This window comes from Bubalus bubalis, chromosome 1, assembly GCF_019923935.1.
Source record: "Bubalus bubalis isolate 160015118507 breed Murrah chromosome 1, NDDB_SH_1, whole genome shotgun sequence".
NCBI classification, from domain to species: Eukaryota; Metazoa; Chordata; class Mammalia; order Artiodactyla; family Bovidae; genus Bubalus; species Bubalus bubalis.
In genome coordinates, this window is record NC_059157.1 from 197140379 (window position 1) to 197152766 (window position 12388).

The following is a 12388-nucleotide window of genomic DNA, read 5'->3' on the forward strand; positions in this document are numbered from 1 at the left end:
CACTCCGCCCATGGCAAAGGTCATGAGGAAGGAGGCTCGACATACGCAAAGGCGGGATCGAGCCTCAGGAGTCCCCCTGGAAATCCTCGAGCATCTACCCCCATCACCAGAGCCTGCCTACCTTACTACTTTGTGCTCTCACCTACACCTCTGACTTTACGGGGGGCTGTCCCCCACCACCTCTTTCGGAGAAGGAGTTAACCTAGAGCTCCAGTTGATAAAAACCCCTGGGTGTGACAAGAGTGTTTTAACCTACAAACTCCTCTGAAGGTTCTCTAGCCTGCCTGACAGGCTTGTCCGGCCACATGTGATTGCTCACAGCCTCCCAACCATGAGAGGCACGAGATGCTTTAAACCTTCTAAAAACAGGTTCCTTAGAAAAGTTAGAAAATTATTAGTATAAGTATAATGGGCTGATTAGAAATCATATTGGTGAAGGGTTTTTCATTTGTTGAGCTGATGTTTACTGCTAAGTCTCCACATCCCCTGCCCTTATACACATTAATGAATATATAGAAGAAATAAGTATTAACCTTTGATATAAATCACGTTAGACCTTAGGCTAAGTAAATTCTTTCCTTAACTAAAACCCACTACACCCTCACCCTATAGGAATGTAACTTTATTTGGGTGGCGTCTGTTTTAAGAATAATCACCCCTGGAGAAATAAGTGTCCTGGTTGACTGACCGCTGTCACAAGGAGAGGGTCGTAAATTGTCAGCAGGCCCCCCGGCCAGAAGATGATGTAACACCCCTAAGACCTCTGTATACTTTTGTATGAAGCACCTGACTTTGATAAAAGTCAGGACTGCTGACCCCACGTGACTTTTGCATAACATCTCAGTGTATAAAAGTAGACCATGGAAAATAAAGAATTGGGATCAGTTTCTCGAAATACTGGTCTCCCCATGTCTCTCTCTCTCTCTCACTCTGGTTGAGTCTCCATCTGGAGCGCGGAACCCACCAAGCTTACTAATTTTGCCTGGGCTTCTAAGATCCGACCGGGGAGGCCTCAGTGTCTCCTCTCCTTCGGGAGAACGGAAGGACGCCTGCGGCCTACGTAAGTGGTGCAAGCTTCTTGTCTTGAAGTTTTATTGGTCCCCCGCGTAAACCAAGCTACTCAGCCTCTTTTCTCCACTGAATTTTCCTACTGAGCTATCCTCATTTTATTACTCTTTATATCCTTAATTAACGTTTAATTAAGCAGTTGTTCCCTGACCCTCGCCTACGCCGTCTCTGCTTCGAATACCCTGGATCAGCTGGGGCTGGACCCCGGCAGGTGCTGTTCCCAGCCCTTCATCAGTCAGGGACCTTGACTGCCCCCTTCCCGCTTTCTCCAGGCCTCGGCCTGCCCCGGATGGTATGGCACCAGAGCTTGCCGGGGACACTTAAGCACAGCCAAAGGAGCAACTTATTCACTCAAAGGTCATCCCCTCCCCACCAAGCCCTCTTCCGCCTCTGGGTCGGTGTGACTTGGCTCAGTTTTAACTACCAGCTCAAGATGAACCCGAAAAGGACTCGAGGTCAGGGGGACACAGACGAAAATGAAAGTAAATAACGAAGGAAGTGAAAGTAAAAACACACACACCCCTCCTACCTGGCTCAGTATGTGGGAGAGCCAGCTGCCCTGGCCAGAGGAGGCCATTGCCAAAACAGGACCCGGGAGCACACACGCCCAGAGCCCACGCCGCTTCGAGCACCTAGAGAGCTCCGGGGAAGACAGGAGCAGCTTTGGGACAGGGCGCAGCGGGGCCCCCAGCTTAGGAGGGTCAGCTGGGCACCGGCTGGCTTTCCACCAGGGATTGCCAGGTGAGGCCAGTCTCAGGGACTCAGGGCCTCTCCCAGCCCTAGGGGCTCAGGAACAAATCACAGCCAGTGGAAAGGAGAGAGCAAAAGACACACAGCAGGAGAATCCAAGGTCTCAGGGCTGAGACCGCTGAACCTGAAGCCACTGTGTAACTGCAGCAGCCCCAGGACCCCCTGCCCGCAGCACCCGTCTACCCTCGACGGAACCCCAGGCACCGCAGAGACCTACGAAGGGCAGGGAGGCAAGATGCAATCTGAGTCCTTAGGAGCTCATGTTCAGGGGCAGGCAGGTTTCTCAGCCCTGTCAGAAAGGTTAGGAACCGCCGACACAGAGCTCAGGCTGCCTGGGTCAAACCCTGGCCAGGCGACTTGCTAGCCGAGGGACCCTGAGTATTTGAATGCCCTGTGCCTCGGTTGCCTCACCTGCAAAACGTGGACAACAGAAGCCACCTCGTGGGGTTGCTCTGAGAGGCAAGTGAGTTAAAACACGTGAAGGAAAAAAAAAACCACCACCACCATCACCACCGCGTAAAATACAGAACAGGCGGACGTGAGCAGGACAGAAGTGTCAGCTTTTTATACCAGCAAGCAGGTCTCACGCTGCAGTATTAGCTTATCATGTGGGTTATTATTAACCCACGGGACAGGGCTGACCCTCAAGGGAAGCTGATGATTACACCTTGAAATGCTGTTTATGATGTACACACCCACACATATATGTGTGTTCTCAGAGAATGACATCCACAGCTTTCAGCAAATTCTCAAAGCAAAGCTGAAGGAGACCTCAGTGCACGAGGGAGCCTGCAGGAAGTCTCCAGAAGGTGCACTGACCGGTGCCTTCATTCTATCAGGCCATCAGGCAAAGGGTGAAAGCTTCCGGCAGAACTGTCTACAATGATGGAAGTGCCCTCTGTCTGCAACATCCCCAAATAGCCACCGTCAGCAACCTGTGTTGAGTGAGCATCTGACATGTGGCTGGTGAAACTGAAGGACGGACCTTTGAGTTACGTTTCATTTTATGATTTATACTTAAGAGGCTACTGGTCACTGTTCTGAACCTCGCAGAGCTAGTCAGTCTGGCAGGAAAACATCCCAAAGAGAACAGGGTGTGCATGGATGCAAAACCCCTTGACGGACCCCGAGGTTGTGAGCGAAGCAACATGATGCAGCCGGCAGCTAAGAGTGGTGGCCGGGGCAGGGGGTGGGCACACGCAGGCTCAGCACGCACAGGAGCAGACGTGGAGGGTGAGGGGGGCTAGGAAAAGCCTTGTGTGCTCTGGTCAGATCTGGGCTTCTCACCAGGGATGGAAGAAGCGCTGTGTCAGGCAGCTTTCTCTGGAGAAACAGAACCAACAGGCTGTGTAGACACTGCCGGTCCTTGACTCATGATGGTTCAACTTATAATTACCCACTTCACGAAGGGGCAAACATGACACCCAGTCAGTAGATACTTACTCTGAAGGTGGGCCTTTCTCGGGGCAAGAGATGTGAAGCACGACCCTCTCTCTAATCCTACGCAGGGCAGACACGGCCCTGAGACCACAAGGGTGAACCACCCGCACTCTGACAACCATCTGCGCCCAACACTCTATTCGGTTTTTCCGTTCCAGTACGGTGTTCCATGAATTCTGTGAGATAGTCAATCCTTTATGATAAACTAGGCCTTAAAGACTCTTGAGAGTCCCTTGGACTGCAAGGAGAGCCAACCAGTCCATCCTAAAGGAAATCAGTCCTGAATATTCATTGGAAGGACTGATGCTGAAGCTGAAGCTCCAATACTTTGGCCACCTGATGCAAAGAGCTGACTCATTTGAAAAGACCCTGATGCTGGGAATGATTCAAGGCAGGAGGAAAAGGGGATGACAGAGGATGAGATGGTTGGATGGCATCACCGACTCAATGGACATGAGTTTGAGTAAACTCTGGGAGTAGGTGATGGACAGGGAGGCCTGGCGTGCTGCATGCAGTCCATGGGGTCGTAAAGAGTCGGACACGACTGAGCGACTGAACTGACTGCCTGACTGAGGTCTTGTGTTAGAGGGTCCTGCCACCTGCAGACTAATGTGCGTGCTCTGGGCACACGTGGGGGGCTGGGCTGAGCGGGGATGTGCGGGAGGCTGGGCATGTTAAGTGCACTTGCAACTGAGGATTTTTTCAACTGATGACGGACTTATCAGGATGTCAGCCCACTGTAAACTGAGGAAGATTTGTGCATAGAAAGCGATCTATTTTAAGGAACTGGCTCACATGATGATGGAGGTTAGAGGTTCAAAATCTGCAAGCTGGACCAACAGGCTGGAGACCCAGAAAAGGGCTGATATTGCAGGTCAAGTCCACAGGCCTCTGCTGCACAAATCCCCCTTGTTCACGGGGAGGGGGTCTTCTGCTCTAGTCCAGGCCTTCAGCTGATTGGCTGAGGCCGACCACACCATGGACGACAATCTGCTTACTGAAATTCCATGGGTTTAAGTGTGACTCTCATCCAGTAAATCCCCTCACAGAAAAATTCAGAATAATGTCTGACCATGTATCTGGGCACTGCAGTCCAGCCAAGTTGACACATACAAGTAACCATCACATCCACTATAATTTTCGAGCAAGATTATCAGCAGAACTGTCTCTGTCAAGAGTCAGTTGGGAGGTTAGAGGGACAAGTGGAGAAGAGGGCACAGGGAGACAGGAATATCAAATGAAAGGCAGTTTCAAGGATCCAGGCAAGACACGAGGACTTCCACCAAAGAAGTGACGGTGGTTAATGAGTCATTTTAACTTCTATGTACTGAAAGGAAGTATGAATGGGTTCTGTGACTTGACAAAGCCACACACACACACCCCTTTATGAGAAGCTAACATTTCCTCCCAGGACTCCAGCATAAAACAAAGGGAAGGAAGCTTTCCGCAGAGCAGAAAGGGACGGAAGTGATGGAGCAGAGAGATGCAGGGCGCGCGGCATTTCCCGCCTCAGAGCAGTCCTGCGCGGACTCTGGGTCACCTTCACCCACTTCAAACTTTCCAACCCAGAGCCTCTCTAGGAGATAAATAAACCACAGCACAGATGTAGCAGAGTTGGTTAGCTGCCTCCCAGGACCCACACTTCCCTCCACCCTTAGAAACAAGCTGCTAGCTAAAACCCTCCGAGCCAAGACTTTTTGCCCAGGCTCAGTAGGAAAACACCTCTCGGCCTTCTCTGTTCAAAGGGAACCTCTCCTCAGCTGGCTTGAGCCTGAGATCAAGAGACTTAAGTTCAAAGAGTGAGCGGACCTGCAACGAAAGGGAAGCAGCGTGGTTCTCTGGGACTTTCAGGCAGACTCTTACGTTAGAAGGGGCATCCCTCCCTTCCCCTTCCTCTCCTTCGGTCTGAAACACAGAATGTGACGGCTGAAGCTATCTGGACCATGAAGGGACTTTTGAGGACAGGACTCATGTGCTAGGATTGAGCAATAAAGATGAGGCTGGATGTCAAATGACCCTGGACTCACAGCATCAGTCGAGATTGCCTCATTCAGATCTTTTTTCAGGTGGAAAAAAAAAAGGATTCTTGTGTGTTTCGGCCACTGTTTTTAAGTCCTCGGTTACTTGCAGCAAAATGCGGTTTCCATTTGACAGAGCATGAGGCCATTATTTTGTGCATAAGGCAAAATAAATTTCAGAATTGTAGGCTGTAGAGGTTAATCTATGTACTTTTTTACAGGCTTGGGGTGGAGATGGGGCCAGACTGAAGAGGAACCTGTATAAACTAATACAGTACACTTAATTTCCTTCCAACAACCACCCTCAAGAGCGCCCACTACACACGCCTGCAGCTGCCCTGCTTGAGAGCCCAGGCCAGTATGAAAACACCCCCCAGTCACCTCTGTATCAAGAGAACTGGCTTCGGCCTGAGATCAAGAGACCTAAAGTCAAAGAACTGAGAGAACCTCGGAAGATACACCATGATTTTTAGAAATAAGAAAGGCCTGGCGCCATCTCTGCAGTATGGTGCTTTGCCAAGAGGCTGAGCAAGACACTTGAGACTGGTAACGAATCGACGAACATGTGGTATTTTTGCTTTTTACTTCCATTTAAACCGTTAATACGTCTCTGAAGTGAGGCTTCCTAAGTCAGCCGATCACCACCTTGAAAGTGAAAGTGTTAGTCGCTCAGTCATGTCTGACTCTTCGCGACCCCATGGACTGTAGCCCGCCAGGTTCTGCTGTCCATGGGATTCTCCAGGCAAAAAGTCTGGAGTGGGTTGCCATTCCCTTCTCCAGGGGATCTTCCTGACCCAAGTATCAAACCTGGGTCTCCTGCATTGCAGGTGGATTCTTTACCAGGTGAGTCCCCTGGGAAGCCCCAGATCACTTCCTTAGTTGAAGCAAAGAAGCACTCTTTCCTTTTTGAGAATGCACGCTCCCAAGGGCCTAAGTAAGTTCTAAATGGAAACATGAATAAACACACTAATGAATAAAAGATTAAACTAACAAATAAAGGCACTCAAAAGACAGGGAATGGGAGAGAGCTGGAGGGAGGCTGGCCACGGGCAGCAGCTGGAGAAGTCGGAGGAAGAACAGCTGGGAGCCCACCTTCTGCAAGGTCCCTCAAAGAGACCCAGCGGGTGTGGCCTCCCACGAACCCCCCCGAAAGGCAGTGATCAAGCCAGGGAGGGTCGGGAAGGGACAGAGGGGCTTCCCGGGAGGGTCCAGGGGCTAACACTCCACACACTCACTGCCTGGGGGACGAGTTCGGTCCCCCGTCGGGGAACTAAGACTCTGCATGCCTCGCGGTGCAACCGTAAAACAAGAATTCAATATGAAAAAGTAAATATTAATACATTTTAAAGAAATTTTTAAAGGACAGAAAAAAAAGTCTCAGACTCAGGCAGCTAATCTGAGAAACCCCGTTTCCTCCTAGAAGCACCAAAGGCTGGGCATGTTTTAGTTATCTGGAATCCTAACACGTGAGCCTGCCGAGTGGCAAGGTGGGGACAAGCCTCCAAGGCTGTGAGCACTGTGAGTGCGGGGGCCCCGAGAACAGAGGCTGACTCTGAAACTACTACTCTCTCCATCTGGCCGATGACTCAAACCACAAGTCCCCACCTCGGCAGGGCTGCCAGATTTAGCAAATAAAAACACCGAACTTCCAGGTCCACTTGAATTTCAGGTAAACAATCTGTTTCAGTGAAATGTGTCCCAAGGATTGCATCGGACAGAAAGATGCTTAAAAAAACAAACAAGGATTAGGAACTCAAACTGAACCGGGTGTCCAGTGTTCTTTCTGCTGACCCTACCCCTTTAGGGCTAAAACTTCACCAGGACCTTCCACCACGCATAAAAGGAAACTCGCCTGTGGCCCAGACTCCTCACCATCTCTTTCTCGCTGTGACGGGGGTGGTTCCTTCACACACGTTTCAAGAAGCTCCCACTGTGTGATGAGCCCCGAGCTGGGACTTAGCCGCACCACCAGGCCCAAAGCAGAGCATCCCGAGCCATGGGGGTGTTTCTAAGCAGAAGGACCTGTACATCCAAAGACTGTAAACCTCGAAACCTTATCAGCCTTCTACTTCTCAGTGTGAATAAGCCCACCAGAGTCTTAGATGGGAAGTCTTCCTAGAAGGGAAGCATGGACATGAGGTCTTACTGGGAGCGGGGGAAAGGGGAGAGGAAAGGAGCACAGTAGGGCAGGCAGGGGGCGTCCCCAGGTGAGGAAAGGTAAGTCAAAATGCTCTAGAGGAACGCTACCATTGGCTGGGGACCAAATTCTGTTGCCTGGCAACATAAAAGGCCTACTCACGTTGACAAAACTGGGAGCAAGAATACTCTGCTATCCATCAACTGAGAAGCCAGTCACCCTGCTGCTCCCTCTGAGGGAAGGCCCATGATTTACAGGAGGGGGCAGAGAAGACAGAAGAGAAAAAGAGGAACGTTCAAGGAGGCGTGTGGTTTCAGATTCGGCGCAGAACTCCACCCCGCTGGTCTGCGGCGACAAACCACAACTGTCTGCTTCGAGCGGCACTTACGGGAAGGGGGCAGGCCTCAGTGAAAGGCCACTAAAGAAAAAGGGACAGTCCCCGGGAAGTCCCCCCGACCCACCAGGCGTTGGGGGACAGCGCTCTGGGATCACAGCTTGCCACCAGCCCCGATCCTGGCTTCCCGCCGCCCTGCCCGGCAGGAAAGAGTCAAACGCAGGTAGAGATGGTTCTCGAACCACAGGAGAGAAAACCTCAGATCAGGCCCCGCCCACCCAGCCATCAGCCAGGGGAGGACATCCGGCCGTCCATCCGACCAAGGCAAGGGCAGGTCAGCAGGAAGGGCGGCAGCTCCAAGGGGAGTGGAGGGGGTGGACCCTTCCCAAGGGAGCCTGGAGACCCGCTGTCCATCAGGAGTCTTCACCCTGGGTCAGGGGGGCCGCCCCTCCTCCCCCCACCCCCCAAACCCCATCCCGACAGGAGAGTCGAGGCTTCCCAAACACAGCTGCTCCTTCCCCAGAATCAGCCACCAGGACTGCAAGGCAGGACCTGGTCCCGCGGGCCCAGGAAGGTCAAGGGCACACCCCCCGCCTGCTGTAAATCCCCAGCCCCGTCAACCAGCCCTCAGCCCGGGCGCCCAGGGGACGCGGTTCCCAGGACCTGACCCGCAGCCACCCCATGGGAATGTGGCCAAGGACGTCAGTGACCCAGACCTCCTCACCCGGGCCCCCGGGGAGCGCTGCCCACCCCGGGAAGACACAGGCTCAGCAGAAACACAAGCAACAAGGAGCCAGGGAAGCAGGATGGAAGGACACTGGGGTCCCGGCAGGGAGGGAGTTTCAAAGGGCCCGACGGTTGGCAAAGGCCCCACAGTTACCCCAGGGTGGCAAGGCAGCCCTGCGAGTCGATCGCTTCTCTTACCTGCTCCCCCTGGGATGTGCCAGGCTGTGCTCACACCTGCCAACCATCCCTAAATACTGTCAAAGCGTCAGCAGTGGCCTGCTGCCAGGAGGAAGGAGACTAGGGTTCAAATCTCGGCTCCTCTCCACGAGGCCTGTGGTCCGGACACTCTCCTTTCCTCCCAGAGCCTCAGTCCCTGTCCCCCCGCTGCCTGGCAAACCTGAATGGCTGCGATGGGTTCATGCCCATAAGTGACCCACCCCTGGAGGCCTGGGAGCCCCGTAGATCCTAATAAAGGGGGGCTACGGGAGCCCCTGATTCACCCAACTTCTCTAAGCCTCAGTCTCCTCCTCTGCAAAATATGTTTTTTAAACGTGCTACCTGGAGCTTGCGCAGCTCTTGAGAAAGGGCCTGGGGTACAAAGAGCATTGCAACTCACCTTCCCCTCCTCCCGCTGTCCTGGACCTCTGACCACACACCATCCTCCAGGTAAGTGTCCCCTCCATGCTGCTGACGCCCAGCCCCCACCATCCAGCCATCTCATCCTCTGTCGTCCCCTTCTCCTCCTGCCCTCAATCTTTCCCAACATCAGGGTCTCTTCCAATGAGTCAGTTCTTCAAATCAGGTGGCCAAAGTATTGGGAGTTTCAGCTTCAGCATCAGTCCTTCCAATGGATATTCTGGACTGGTTTCCTTCAGGATGGACTGGTTGGCTCTCTTCACTGTCCAAGGGACTCTCAAGAGTCTTCTTCAACACCACAGCTCAGAAGCATCAATTCTTTGGCACTCAGCTTTCTTTATAGTCCAACTCTCACATCCATACATGACCACTGGGAAAACCATAGCCCTGACTAGATGGACCTTTGTTGACAAAGTAATGTATCTGCTTTTTAATATGCTGTCTAGGTTGGAACTTTCCTTCCAAGGAGTAAGCATCTTTTAATTTCATGGCTGCAGTCACCATCTGCAGTGATTTTGGAGCCCCAAAAAATAAAGTCAGCCACTGTTTCCACTGTTTCCCCATCTATTTGCCATGAAGTGATGGGACCAGTTGCCATGATCTTCGTTTTCTGAATGTTGGTTGAGCTTGAAGCCAACTTTTTCACTCTCCTCTTTCACCTTCATCAAGAGGCTCTTTAGTTCTTGTTCACTTTCTATCATAAGGGTGGTGTCATCTGCATATCTGAGGTTATCGATATTTCTCCCAGCAATCTTGATTTCAGCTTGTGCTTCATCCAGCCCAGCGTTTCTCATGATGTACTCTGCATATAAGTTAAATAAGCAGGGTGACGATATACAGCCTTGACGTACTCCTTTTCCTATTTGCACCAGTCTGTTGTTCCCTGTCCAGTTCTAACTGTTGCTTCCTGACCTGCATACAGGTTTCTCAAGAGGTAATTCTCCACCTAGGGAAGGTCTTCTGCAAACAAAGCCAATGTCCAGATTTCCCAATAAAGAAGACTACAGTGGGACTAACACGGGAATTCAGGGTACTTGCCAGTTTCCTCTCATTGAAAACGTGATTTCCCTGCCGTTCAAGGTCCCCAGCGCTCACCCATCCCTATGGGCTTGGAGGGCTTTCCATCAGAAACAGGTAAGGTAGCTGCCCTCTTCTTGTCCTCTGCCCGATTTTATCTTCACAAGCAACTGAGTTCTTACCTGCCCTGCCTGGTATCACCCTTTTATCTGCATCTTCCACATCCCCTGCCAACCAGCAGAGGACTGTTTCCTCTTCTACCCATAGGGCATTTTTGAGGGTGGCGGTGGTGTTTTTGTTTTATTTTTTAATGTAGCAGATTCACCTTAGAAAGATATTATTCGATAGAAAAATACATCTGGGGCAATAACTTACATTCTTTTTCTTTCATCCAATGCTTTACATGAACTAACTTATAATCATCATGCTAAACTGCAAAAATGGCCGTAATCCTTTGCAGGTGCTTTACAGATGGAGATTATCTTTTCCCCACCTCTTGCATTTGGACTGGCGGTGTGACTTACTCTGACTAACAGTACATTAACAGATGTGAGGCAAGCAGAGGCCTGAAAAGGGCCCCTTTCTGCTCCTGGGGTCTCAAACAGTCGGACCCGACTGAGCAACTTTCACTCACACTCACTCCCTTTCTGTTCCTAGAATCCCAGCACCATATGAAGAAGCCTACATTAGCCTGTGGGATGAGGTGCCTGTAGGCCAGCCACCCAATACCTCAGCTGACAACCAGCCAACTCCGTGACAGATAAAGCCATCCCAGGGGCCTCCCTGATGGTCCAGCAGTTCAGCATCTGCCTTGCAATGCAAGGGACACTGGTTCCACCCCGGTCCAGGAAGATCCCACATGCTACAGAGCAAGTAAGCCCATGTGCCGCAGCCACTGAGCCTGCGTTCTAGAGCCCAGGAGCCCTAGAGTCCGTCCTCTGCAACAAGAGAAGCCGCGGCAGTGAGGAGCTCTTACACTGCAAAGAAGAGCAGCCACCACTGGCCACAACTAGAGAAAGCCCGCCTGCAGCAAACCCCAGCACAGCCGAAAAATAAATCTTTTACAGAGCAACCAACCCCCGGCCAACCCATCAGCTGACTGTATACTCATGAGATCAGCCAAAAGCTGAGATCAGAAAACTGCCCAGCAAAAACATCAGCTAAATAAACGTATAAAGCCACTGAGTTTGGTTTGTTTCACAGCAAAAGCTAACAGATACACAACTCCATTTTTCTTTTTTCTTTTGACCACGCTGTACAGCATGCAGGGTCTTAGTTCCACGACCAGGAGCGAACCCAAGCCACCTCCATTGGCAGCTGGGAGTCTTAACCAGTGGACCACCAGCGAAGTCCCTACAGCTCCATTTTAGAGATGAAGACATTGAGGCATGAACAGTAAGCAGCCTGCCCAGGTCCCACAGCTATTACGTGGTAAGTTGGGATTCAAAGCCAGGCAGTCTGGCTCGGAGGCCAAGCTTTGCCAGCTGTCCTACAGTTAAGTCAGCTAAGCTTCAAACATTTCCCCTCCCACTACCTCGCCAAAGGAGGTTAAAGGACTGGATGTGGGCCCCCTAAGTATAAAACGGGCAACTGTCAGCACTGAATAACCCTCACTATTTTGCATTTATGCTGCACTTCAGAGTTGCAAAGTCTCCTGACACACTCGAACCATTTTAAAAATAACAAAGGTGGCCTGAAGATCTGCGATCACAGGACTGGATCTGACTCACGGTAGGAAAATGAGCTGAATGACTAACAGTGTGGTCCACACACGCAGTGGAAATATTATTCAGCCTCAAAAAAGAGATGAAATTCCAACACAGCCTTCATGGATAAACCTTGAAGGCATGGTGCTTAAGTGAAAAAAAGCCAGTCACAAAAGGACAAACTCTTTACAAGTCTACTTTCATGGGGTACTTGGAGGAGTCAAGATCACAGAGAAAGCAGAATGGTGGTTGTCAAAGGCTGGGGAAAGAGCGCAGTGGGGAGTTATTACTTACTTACAAAGTACGGGGCTACAATTTGGGAAAATGATAAAAGTTCTAAAGATGGACTGTGGTGAGGGCTGCCCAACAGTAAGAATGTACTTAATGTTACTGAATTGTACACTTGAAAATAGTTAAAATGGTAAAACCTATGCTAAATGCAGTTTACTGTAATTTTTCAAGAAGGAAAAATATAACAAGGGTTGGGACTGGCAGTGACGATATGATAGGCTTGGGGCCACTGTTGGACTATTTAGATCCCAAGGAGCAGAGGAAG

General features: G+C 51.0%; 1 protein-coding gene and 1 long non-coding RNA gene across 2 annotated transcripts in view; one reads left to right on the plus strand and one right to left on the minus strand.

Moving 5' to 3' along the window:
- Positions 1-12388, minus strand: part of SH3BP5 (SH3 domain binding protein 5) — an 82101-nt gene that overhangs the window by 34147 nt on the left and 35566 nt on the right. The window lies entirely within an intron of this gene.
- On the plus strand, positions 7964-10917 carry LOC112587059. The gene is made up of 3 exons (XR_006553604.2): positions 7964-8081; positions 10032-10243; positions 10784-10917. It is a non-coding gene; the product is annotated as an uncharacterized LOC112587059 (long non-coding RNA).